Genomic DNA, 12,549 nt, shown 5'->3' with positions numbered 1-12,549 from the left:
TGCCTGGCATCATGCCAACGTTCAGCCTGTGATTTAACTACATATATAGATGTGGTACTTCGCTGCATTGCAGTCTCTCGAGCTGTGTAATCAGCAAAGGTATTGCCTGCTCCTATTTTATCGGTCACTTTCTTGTTGCGCTACATTTCACAAATGCCACTTTCTTAGGATAGGTCAAGGCAGTAAGGAGATTATGTACTAATTCCCCATGTACTATTTGTGTCCTATGTGAAGTAAGAAAGCCTCTTTCTTTCCAAAGCTGCCCGAAGTTATGAGCCACACCGAAGGCGTATTGGCTATCAGTGTAAATGTTAACAAGCAACCCTGTACTAAGCTCACATGCTCTCATCAGTGCTATCAACTCAGCTGCTTGAGCTGACTTCTGTGGGATACGAGCTGTCTCAACTACTGTCTGAAGTGTTGTAATTGCATAAGCCTCAGATGTAGTGCCATCAGGCAATTTCAGGCCGGATCCATCAACCCACAATTCCCCATCAACACTAGAAAGAGGTGTATCTTGTAGGTCAACATGACCCTTTGTGTGTTCTTCAGTAAGGTATATACAATCATGTTGCTCTTGTGACTGAGACTGGGTAGCTGGAAGTGGCAATAATGTAGCAGGATTCAGAGTCAAACATCTTTTCAGCGTGATATGAGGGGACAAAAGTGTAAATTCCTATCCTGTCAAGCGAGCACTAGTCAGATGCTGTGTCTTTGTTTGATTTAGCAAGGCATCGACTGAATGAGGTACAAACACAAACAATCTATGTGACAAAGCTATTCCCTCACTCTAACGTAGGAACACACCCTTCTCTGTCCATGGGTCCATAGACCAACAAAATAGAAATTGGCACTGAAGCTGGAATTCAAATAACAAATTTATTAATCAGTCATGAGAGGGACTACGTCCACACAGCACTCTCAAGTGTTGCCTGAGGTAGTACATTGAAAACACAGACCATGGTGCTTATATACAGAGTTTGTTGCAGGGTAAGCATGTAGTTACAAATAGGTACAAGCATACACAGGAATAACTACCGACAAACATGGGCAGATGGGAGATCATTTAGTCAGCAAAGTGGGAGGGGGAACAGAAACTGTTTACATCAGCAGAAAACAGTTGACAGTTATATCTTTAGCCAGGTGCATTCTAGCAGCTACAGGCCTTTTCTCAGCACGTACATTGCTTTGGCTCAGTACAGAAGGAGTACTAGTTGGAGATGGCTAGAAAAATATGCAGCTACTGGGACTGAAACAGAGTCTTGTAATCAGAAGGATAGGCTCCGGGGTGTAATCCATACAAACAGAAAAAGAGGTGTAGACTTAGAGGCGCTGTGGACTGCATTATTATAGGAAAATTCGGCTAGGGGCAGATACTCGGTCCAGTCACTTTGAGTTGAATTGCAGAAGCAATGAAGATTGTCCAGACCTTGATTCAGGCGTTCAGTCTGCCCATTGGTTTGTAGGTGAAACCAAGAAGAAAGGGCCACCTTAATGTGTAAGGACTTGCAAAAATGTCTCCAAAACCGAGATATATGCTGAGGACCTCGATCGGAGATTATGATCTGTGGCAAACCATGAAGACGAAAAATCTTCATGCATGAGAGACTTCCCTAACACTTTTGTGGTAGGCAATTTATTTAAGACAGTAAAGTGTGCTATTTTGAAGAACAAATCCACTGTTACCATTATGACTCGGTTGTCTGCGGAGGGAGGCAAAGCAGAAATTAAATCAATGGATACTGCATTCCAAGGCACAGGAGGAGCAGGTAGAGGCTGCAAGAGTCCCAAAGGCCAGGTATGAGAGACCTGAGTCTGTGTACAAACAGGACAAGAGGTCACATATACTTCAATGTCTTCTCGTATCGATGAACACAAAAAAGAGCAAAGGACTAGTTCAAACATGTCTTTAACACCTCGATGACTGGCAACGGGTGAATCATGGGACATTTGAAGGGCCTCTAGCTGTACTTTCTAAGTAGGAATAAATAAAACCTTATCCTTATATCAGTTTTTGTCTCTTTTACAAGTCTTGTTGTTCAAACTGTTCCAATCTTCATTAATTAAGGACGCATATCCTGACTAGACCATGTCTAGAAAGGATTGAGTTGTTCCTATCATAAGTTGGTCTAGAATATTCTGTTGAAGAGAAATTGGACTTTCAGGATATCGTCATGAAAGGGCACCCGCCAGAACGTTATGGGAACCTGGTATATAGGTGATAGTGAAATCATATTGACTAAAAAAGTAGGCCCATCTTGCTTGGTGACTATTCCGACATCGTAGGTTACAAAGACACTGTAGATTCTGATGGTCAGTCCGGATCTCGAAAGGTTTGTTAGTTCAAATTAGGAACTATCTCCACTCACTTCAGGCGAGCTTTATGGCTAAAAGTTCATGCTCAAGAACAGAGTAATTCCTCTCTGAGTCAGATAAGACATGTGATAGATAAAATAAAGGATGTTCACACCCATCATCTTCTTGTAGTTGAAGTAGGACAACTCTCACTGCCCTATCAGAGGCATCAGTTTCGACAATGAATCTTTTGGAGGTATCGGGATACCGTAGGATGGGAGCCTTAGTAAAGGCTGTTTTCAGATTCTGAAAAGCCTTTTCGGCAGCTTCTGTCAACTTGAATCCATGTCCAAGACTATCGTTCTTGAGTGTTTGAGAGATGAGACTGGTCTGACTGGTGACATTTTCAATGAACTGACAATAGAAATTCTCAAGCCTAAGGAAATATTGAGTTTCTTTTATAGAAGATGGAGAAGGCCACTCAAGAATAGCTGACACTTTTTGTGGGTCCATGGTGATTCATGTTTTATTTATGTGGTATCCCAAATATTTCACATCAGACTGATCAAATTCACATTTTTCAGGTTTACAAAAGACGGTTTTGACTTAATCTATCGAGAACTGGATTGACATTATTATGATGGGAAGCAGGATTCAAAGAAAATAAGTTCTGGCGCTGAAGGCGGCAGGGACATCTTAAGGATTTTGGGGGCCCTGGGCCAAACATATTTTGGGGGCCCCTGTTCAGAACAGCTTTGAATTTATGATCCAATTTGAGCCCCTGTTTCCCACGCAGTTTCCGCTTCCTCAGCTGCGTTAGCGATCCAGTTTGCATCATAGGCATTAACCTATATATTCCCGATGTAAACGGACGCGTGCAGCTGACAGTGGTAGGATTTCGTGTTTTCTGCCCTGCTACTAGGTTTTTAATACTTTTAAATTTGTATATGTGTGGCTGAATTACTCTGTGCTTTTTAACAATTTCTCCTACCTACGCGCACTTGCACTTTACTTGATTCTGCTTGCCTACACCTCCTTAGCTGCTCCGATTCGCATCTCGCTTTTCCTCCAGTCCAGGTCCGCCGCAGCTGATACACCGATTGTGCAGAGGGCTGGGGCTACTATCAGGCTCCTCACTTCCACCCATGCAGTTTTTGCTTCCTCAGCTGCGTTAGCGATCCAGTTTGCATCATAGGCATTAGTCTATATATTCCTGATGCAAACGGATACGTGCAGCGGGCACGCCACTGGCGCCCCAAAGTCAGGCCCGTCTGTGCCCGTCAGTATCCCGGAGGCATCTGGCACCGGCCATGCTACCCAGTTCTCCTCCGGTGAGTTTCTTCCACTATATTACAATAGGGAAAAACTGCCTAGCCTTAGGCGGCTACCATTACGTCAGTGTACAGCGGCTGATCCGAGCCTGGAGGTAGACTTTCGATGCAATAAGTGCAACTGGTCCCTCCTCCAGCCCAGGAAACTTGCACCCAAGATCTTTCCACGCAACAATAAGTGTAAAAACAATAAGAAAACAGAGAACTTAAAGGCCACCCTTTTGAATTGTCGCTCTATGCAAAAGCATGAACCACACATGTGTCACCTACTTTTAGACAAACAGCCTGATCCTTTATTTCTCACGGAGACCTGGCTGTCTGAAGCCTCCAACCCTACTATCACCTCGGCCATCCTTACAGGTTATAAAATCCTTAGGAGGGACCGACCGAGTGGTAAGGGAAGGGCGGTGTCGCCATAATTTACAATAAAAAACTAGACTGCTCTCCCATCCCGATGGAAAACATTGAGGGGGCAGAGTCCTTATGCTTCCGCTGTACCTTAGTCCCCCATTATAGCATAGCTGTTTTTCGGATTTACAGACCTCCCGGTGCAATTGGAAAATGTATTACTAAGCTTAAAACAGCCACCACCTCCCTGGCCTTAAAATACAACAACTGCCGTATTCTGGGAGATTTCAATATACATATGGACAATGGAAAAGGCCCTCAAACAATTTCCTTGTTGGAGAAGCTGCAGGCCTGCAACATTTTTTCATCTATTTCTTCGGCCACCCATGAGAAGGGCCATACCCTAAACCAAATCTTTCACAACTTTGACATATCTGTAAGCCTACCTCTTACCATTACCTGGTCTGACGACCTTATATTAAAATGTGTCATTCACAACTCTGCCACAGCCCCTCAGGCTAACGCAGGGCAGAAGGTCCCTAATTACAGGAAGTTCCATAAAATATCCATCCCGATGTTAGCAGATGCCCTTGGTCGTTCCTCAACAGAGCTGTCTGGCTGCCCCGACTCGGATGCCCTCTCAATAGATTCATGGTTCTGAACCAACATTGGTGCAGCGGTACCGGTTGTTTCCCGCTCCTCAAAGAGGTCAGCCCCAACAGCTACATGGCTAAACAATTCCCTCAGATCTAGCAAAACAAATTGTAGAAAAATGGAACGGAAATGGTGTAAATCCTATCGACCCGATGACAAGAAGGTGTATAAAGACACCTTAAAAGATCATTACATTCTCGTGAAGGTAGCCAAGAAAAACTTCTTTCAAACTAAGATAGAAAATGCCCAAAATAGGAGTAAGGAAATCTTTAGCATAGTTAAATCCTTTACATTTACCACCCGAAAGCCAGCACAAAGAAAGGGCCATGCACGGAAGAATGGTATAATCAAATAGCTCAATTCCTCCACAAAAAGATCTCTGTGATCCAACAAGCCTTCACTGACATCTCAGAAGAAGAACTGACCTTAGACCTTAGTTCTTCTAGCAAATTTCACCTCTTGGATCCTCCATCTTTACTAGCTTTCGCTGAGTTTCAGCTTCAAGAGTCACTGACCCTTCTCCAAAGCATTAAGTCTGGCTCTCCTACTGACCCATATCCAGCGAATATCCTGAACCTATTAGTTCCCACCATAAACCCCCTGGTAAACCAGCTCATTAATGTTTCCCTCTCCTCAGGCAACATGCCGAAATTATGGAAGAATGCTAAGATTCTTCCACTGATAAAAAAGGCTAACGCCAAACCGACAGACCCTGCCACCTTCAGGCCAATCTCCCTTCTTCCGGCCCGCTGCAAAGTATCAGAGAAGCATGTAAACAAGGCCCTCCAAAAACACAGTGAAGCTGGGAAGCTCGTTCATGAGTCCCAATCCGGTTTTAGGGCTAACTACAGTACAGAGTACGCTCTGCTGGAAGTGACTGAATTTCTCAAGGGTAAGCTGGACCAGGGAGGCAAGGCTGTTCTGATACTACTCGATCTGTCAGCGCCCATCGATATGGTCCCACATGAGAGGCTCCTGGAAAGACTTGCTAACATCGGCCTGGGGGAGGGACCGCCTTAATGTGGATGTCATCCTTCTTGGCAAATAGATCTCAAGACATCTGGCTCCCCTCTTTCTCATCCCCGGTTCTGGCCATGAATGTAGGTGTCCCTCAGGGCTCCATTCTCAGTACCCTTTTAATATATATCTATCCCCCTTGCATTTCTGGTAGAGGAAGAGGGCACCAAAATAGTTTCCTATGCTGATGACACTCAGCTGATTTTTACATGTAAAAAAGGAACCAACTTTGACGGGGCAATGATTAGGTCTTGCCTCACAAAGGTTTTTAACTGGCTTAAGATCAACCAGCTGAAGTGCAATCTTGACAAAACTGAAGATGTTTTCTTTGGTTATCCAGAAACGCCTGACTGGAGCTCTTTGTGGCCAAAAGAGCTGCCACCCCCACCCGCGGAAAGGGAGAAAGTAAAAAACTTATGAATTGTCATAGACAAGACACTCTCTATGCACTTTCAAATCCAAAAGCTTGCCTAGGCATACTCCGGATGCTAAAAAGAAAATCCTGCCACGGTTACCGCTTGAGAGCAGAACGATCGTGGTGCAAGCCCCGGTGACATCAAAGCTTGACTATGTCAACAGCTTCTACCTCGGTCTTCTCAAATCCCTTATACAGCACTGAAATGTGCAGCTTCGTTGAATAAATCCAAAGGACGAAAAGTAAAGATGTTCTTGAAGCTTTATTTCAGAAAATATATCGACACCACAGGAGTGCATCCTTCCTCTCTGAAGCATGAACGGTTACTGGCCACAGGACTGATCATAGTTCAGGGAGGAGGTTAAACGCACGAGAATGCAAGTTCAATCAATGCTTATTTAAAAATACACACACATAGCATGCGCGTGTGATATCCACACGCGCATGTGATTATCATAGTACAGATAAAGCACGAGCTCAGTGAACCACCATGAGCTCGTGCACATGTTATACCATAAGCTGTCAGCTTTGTAAAACAACAACCAATGTACAGTATACTACATCACCCTCCCCCTTTCATAAACAACAAAACAAAAGATATTAAGAGAAATAATAATCCTTGTATCTTGAGGGAAATGTACAATTGCGAGTAGGTCTACTGTAAATAGGATCAGGCGTCTCAGGAGTAACCATATTTTGAGGTACATTATGTGACAATGAACTTGATGCACAATCAGTAAGGTCTTGTACCGTGCAGTCATTTCTGGATGGAACCAAGGAATTATCAGTGGATAAACCATTGGAGAAATATGAAAAATGTAAATAATCTTGAAAAACATTTTTCTTTTTAACCAAAATTTCACTGGCTTGATCTGGAGTCAATTTGATCAACATTCTTTTACTCCACCAACCTTTATACCCCAGAAACAAGGAACCTTTAGACACTTTGAGAATTTGTACAGGAAGTGAGAATTTTGACCAACCTTTCTGAACCTTTTTTGGAGATTTAATCAACACCCAGTCCCCAATGTTAAACTCATGAGAATAATTGCAAGCTTTAGTATCAAAATTCTTTTTCTGTATAGTTTGTTGGAGTGTCACATTTTTAAGCATGTTTTGTTTATCCTTACAAACCAAACATGAATCATCATTCTTCCTCAGTACTTTAATCCACGATGGGCAGAGTGTTCCATTCGGATCTCTCTTCTTGAGAAGTCTAAAGGGTGAAACCCCAGTCGATGAATGAGGAGTAGTGAGATAAGACCAGATTTTCTTTTTTTTTAAATCATCAACAGGTACATTTATAGCTAAGGCTGATTGAATACCCTCTTTTATGAATCTATTCATTCTTTCTACTAAGCCATTGGCTGCAGGCGAGTATAAAGCAACTCTTAAATGTTTAATGGCATGAGCAGATAAAAAATTCTCCATTAGATTTGATGTAAAATGAGAACCATTATCCGTAACCAACTCCCTTGGGAATCCTTCAGAGAGAAAGACTCTGGAAAGAAAATTAATCACCGATGACGTGTTGGGAGAACAACAAAACTCAAATTCAACCCACTTTGAATAATAGTCTACTAACACTACTATGTACCTTTTGTCTGTCGGAAGAATTTCAAATGGTCCTGCAAAATCCAGAGCTAATTTTGTCCAAGCCTCTTCTGGAATTGGAACATTGTGCAAAGGCGTCTTTATGGTTTTCCAGTGTTTATCAGACACAAGACATGTATCACAAGAATTTACCCACTTTGTGACATCTGAATCTAAACCAGGCCACCAAAAATTTTCCTTCAACCTCCTAGAAGTGGCACCTATACCTAAATGCCCTTCATGTGCAATTTTAAAAATTTTGAAGCGCAACAAAGTTGGGGGAACCGCAAGATCACCACGCATGACCAAGCCTTCAACTAGAGAAAGCTCTTGATTAACCTGTGCAAACGATTTCAGAGGAGAAGGTAAGGAACGTTCCTTGGGCCAGCCTGACACAATTATATTTTTAACTGCCAAAAGAATAGCATCTTCTTCAGATGCTTTAATCCAATCATCTTGAGTAATATGAGGTAAATTTTAATAAAATCCTCAACAGAGGCTACAACACATTCCACATCATCAAATCTGGAAGATGACGAGTTATCCTCCAATGATAACCTGGAAAGGCAATCAGCTCTTGCATTACGACCACCAGGTATGTACTTTATGACAAAGTTATATTCATGTAACCGTGACAGTAAACGAACAAGTCTTGAAGAAGCTTTACCTGTCCCATTCCCATTTAACAAATGTATTAAAGGCTTATGATCAGAAAAAATTTCAAACTCTGACCCCCAAATAAAAGTTTTAAACTTCTCTACTGCCCATGTACAAGCAAGTGCTTCTCGCTCAATTGTGCTGTAGTTGGTTTCTGGAATAGAGAGAGACCTAGACGAAAAAGCCACCGTATTCTCCCTACCGTTGACCCATTGACAGAGAACGGCTCCTAAACCTTTTTGACTCGCATCAACAGATAAAATACATTTGTGTCCAGGTAAAAATGGAGAAAGAGCAGGAGCTTGAAGAATGAGTTTTTTAATTAACTCAAACGCCTGCTGAGCTTCACTTCCCCATGAAAAAGTAGTGTTCTTTTTCAACAGAATGCGTAAAGGTTGCACCACCTGGGCATAATTAGAAATTAATTTGGAGTAATATTCCGTCATGCCCAAAAAGGATCTTAACAAGTCTTTGTTTTTTGGTACAACCACTTCATCAATGGCTTGAGTGAGAGAAAATTTGGGCTTGATTCCTCATGCAGATATGGAATGCCCCAGGTAATCCAGAGATTCAACCATGAACTTGCATTTATCCGTGCCCAAAGTAACTCCAAACTCTTTAAACTTGTTGAGAACCTTCCTAAGAGTAGAAATGTGCTCATGCTTATTTCTTGAAAAAATTAAGACGTCATCCTGATAAGCTTGAACTGACTTAATACCCTCTAACATATGATCCATAAACCTTTGGAATACGCTTGCCGCTGAAGCTAACCCAAAAGGTAATCTGAGAAATGTATAAGCCCCAAAAGGTGTGACAAAAGTGGTTAGTTCAGTGGAGGCCTTGGATAGAGGAATTTGACGATATGCTGACCTTAAATCCAGAATAGTAAAGCAGGTCGCATCAGCAATGTTAGATAACAAATCTTGAATCTTTGGTAATGGGTGACAGTCTATTACAATGTTTTTGTTCAGAGTGCGCAAATCAGCACATAAACGAATCGAATTGTCCTTTTTCCTTACTATTACAATTGGACTGACCCATTCCGAAGATTCTGTGGGTATTATAATGCCTTCATTAACTAATTTACCTAGTAAGGCTTTGAGATCATTTCTAACACTTAATGGAACAGGTCTAGCCTTATGTGAAACTGGTATGGCCTTGTCTTTTAACTTGATGACATGTTCAACCTTTTTAATTCTGCCTATATTCGGGGTAAAAACTTCAGGAAATTCTTTGAACATAGTTTCAGCAATGTTTGTAACATCTGGCACAACGTTATCATGAACAGCAGAAATAGAGATCTCAGTGTTAATCTGAATAGGATTTTCAGAGCCAGGAACTAACTTTAAACCCATTTTTGCTAGATCCTGCCATCCAACAATATTCTTTTCTTTAGGAGCTACATAGACTTTTGTAAAGATTTTTCTATCTAAACAGGTTATAAATTCAGTGAAAAATCCAAGCATATCAATAATATGCCCACCATATGCTTTTGGAATGATGTCTAATGTTTGTAATGGTTTTTTAAAACCCCAATACATATCCAACAGGGTGTCTGATATAATGGTGACAGGTGCTCCAGAGTCAGCCATCATGTCAATTTTAACAAAACCAATAATAACCTCACATAACGGTTCTTTGACCTTCTGTGTAGGAACAGACAAGTCATGGGAATCAATAGAAAGCATAAGTCTCTCAAGGTTGTCCTCAAGTGACTGAGTAGGTTCACCATTGACATTTATAGAACCTTCCTCAGTATCAAGAGTACTGACTCTGACCATCTTTCTGCTTCTACAAACAGTGTAGAAATGCCCCATTTTTCCACATTTTGTACACTTCTTACCCAGTGCCAGACAAATCGGGCTATCACCTAAATGTGATTTCGAGCCACACCTAAAGCAAAAAGAATTATGTCTATTTTGTTTCTGTGGAAAGGATTTCCCAAATTTAGACCTGTAAGAAACATTGTTAATATGCGGATCACTTTGAATCACATTAACAGAAGAAACATTTTCATTACTTAAACACTTTGATGTAACAATAGATCTTTCAATCCCTTTAGCAATGTCAATGACCTCGGATAGGGAAGGATCTCTACAACTAAGCAACCGTTCCTGAATCTTCTTATGAAAGCAGCTGTAGACAAATTGATCTCTTATATACGTATCCAGTTGAGCCCCAAAGTTACAGTTTGCTGCTAAATTCCTTAGAACTGAGATATAATCCTCAATGGATTCATCTGAATTTTGTTTCCTTTTCATAAAGTTAAATCTCTCAAGTAATACACTTGGTTGTTCTAAAAATTTCTTGTTTAATCTGTTAATTGCATCTCTGTAAACGTTCCATCCATCCCCTTCATCTGGTGGTGGAATTGTCACTGGTAAGTTATCAAAGGTTTCACGGCCAGCACTGCCCAGAAAACTGTAAAGAATCGCTAGTTTACGTTTGGCTGAGTAACCTTCAGCATCTATAGCCACCAGATAGTTCTCAAAAGATTTAAACCAAAGTTTCCATGCCTCTTTTGGTTTGCCTTGCCTTGGAAGGAACTGGTCCTACTGACATATTTGTTGAGAAGCCATTGAAAATGTACTTTTAAATGAAAGGCTCAAGGTGCTATTTAAAGTTAATAAAATAAGTATCTTTGCATCTAATTATGCTGCTAAAGAAGTGCAAATCAAAGGTTGCAGGCGTGAAGGGTGTAAAAACTTACTTGCAGTCTTTTAAACGTCAGTTCCGAGTGAGCACCATCAATTTCCCTTCGAGAAATGTGAAGAAAACAACACACGCGCTAAAAGCCAATCAAAATGGGCGTTTTAGCAAGGATAGAGGTTGTGCGTTATTAGAACCAATCAAATAGCACTTCGGTAAAGCCTTCCGTGAGGATTTGTAGTGAGGAGAAGGCGTGGCTCAGGACGAAATAGACGCGTAGAAAGAAATGAGGCTAATCTGGAAACTGAAAGCTTCCTGAAAGCGGAAGCAAAATACGAAGAGAGTTTCCTTAGCCTGAAAACAGAAACAACGTGGCTCTGGAGAGGTAACTTGAACCTTGAAGAAATCCGAGATGAGGGTAGGAGGCACAATTCTTTGTAGTGTTGACAGAAATTAGAAGAAATAGTCGTCGCCAAATGAAATGTGCAGCTTCGTTGAATAAATCCAAAGGACGAAAAGTAAAGATGTTCTTGAAGCTTTATTTCAGAAAATATATCGACACCACGGGAGTGCGTCCTTCCTCTCTGAAGCATGAACGGTCACTGGCCACAGGACTGATCATAGTTCAGGGAGGAGGTTAAACGCACGAGAATGCAAGTTCAATCAATGCTTATTTAAAAATACACACACATAGCATGCGTGTGTGACATCCACACGCGCATGTGATTATCATAGTACAGATAAAGCACGAGCTCAGTGAACCACCATGAGCTCGTGCACACGTTATACCATAAGCTGTCAGCTTTGTAAAACAACAACCAATGTACAGTATACTACAAGCACCTACAAGTGGTACAAAATGCGGCAGCCAAAGCCATCCTGAGACCTAAACACAGATCTAGTATGACCCCTATTCTTAAGTCTCTAAACTGGCCCTCCATAAAAGAACGGATCGACTTCAAAGCGATGACCATCTTCTTTAAAGCTTTCCACGGCTTAGGAGCCGGCTACCTAAATAAGCGTGTTAATCGCTACACAACATCTAGACCCCTAAGATCTTCCAATGCCAACCTGGCCATTATGCCTAAAATATGCTGTGCCCCCACTGGAAGCAGATCCTTCGGCTTTCTAGGTGCAAAATTGTGGAATAGACTCCCTGAGTTTCTGAGAGTAATCACAGACCTACTCTCTTTCAGGAAGAACTTAAAAACCTGCCTTTTTAATAACTGATGGGTCTTTTATGCACGTTTTCCTCCCGCTGTCACTCGCCAGGATACTGTAGTCTGAGTAACTGCACACTTTATTAAATACACTGTTTCATTTCATTAGGTCCCTGACAGTGCAAAGGAACTCTCGTCCAAATTCCAAGTGCCTAATTTATGAGGCCTTGCTTTACTTTTATGCCGCCGGTGCGTCACTTATTGTGACGCACTGGCAGCATAAAAAATGTGCCATGTTGAGCCCTATTTACAAAGTGACGCATCTAGGCCAATGCATCACTTTGTAAACCCCTGCACCACATTATACCAGCGCCAGGTATATTGTATGCAGGGTGGGTGTTCCCCTTCAAAAAGCCTCAGAAATGGTGCA

General features: G+C 41.7%; 1 pseudogene across 1 annotated transcript in view; it reads right to left on the bottom strand.

Moving 5' to 3' along the window:
* The window catches only part of LOC146821920 (glutamine amidotransferase-like class 1 domain-containing protein 3, mitochondrial pseudogene), a 103,171-nt pseudogene extending 92,115 nt beyond the window's left edge, over positions 1-11,056 (bottom strand). Inside the window, exon 1 of the transcript XR_014962785.1 lies at positions 11,021-11,056. The product of XR_014962785.1 is annotated as a glutamine amidotransferase-like class 1 domain-containing protein 3, mitochondrial pseudogene (transcript). The remainder of the gene's footprint in view (positions 1-11,020) is intronic.
* Between the last annotated feature and the right edge of the window lie 1,493 nt (positions 11,057-12,549).

This window comes from Triturus cristatus, chromosome 6, assembly GCF_964204655.1.
Source record: "Triturus cristatus chromosome 6, aTriCri1.1, whole genome shotgun sequence".
Lineage (NCBI taxonomy): Eukaryota > Metazoa > Chordata > Amphibia > Caudata > Salamandridae > Triturus > Triturus cristatus.
Note: the sequence above shows the minus strand (reverse complement) of the source record. Positions and strands in the feature narration are given on the sequence as shown.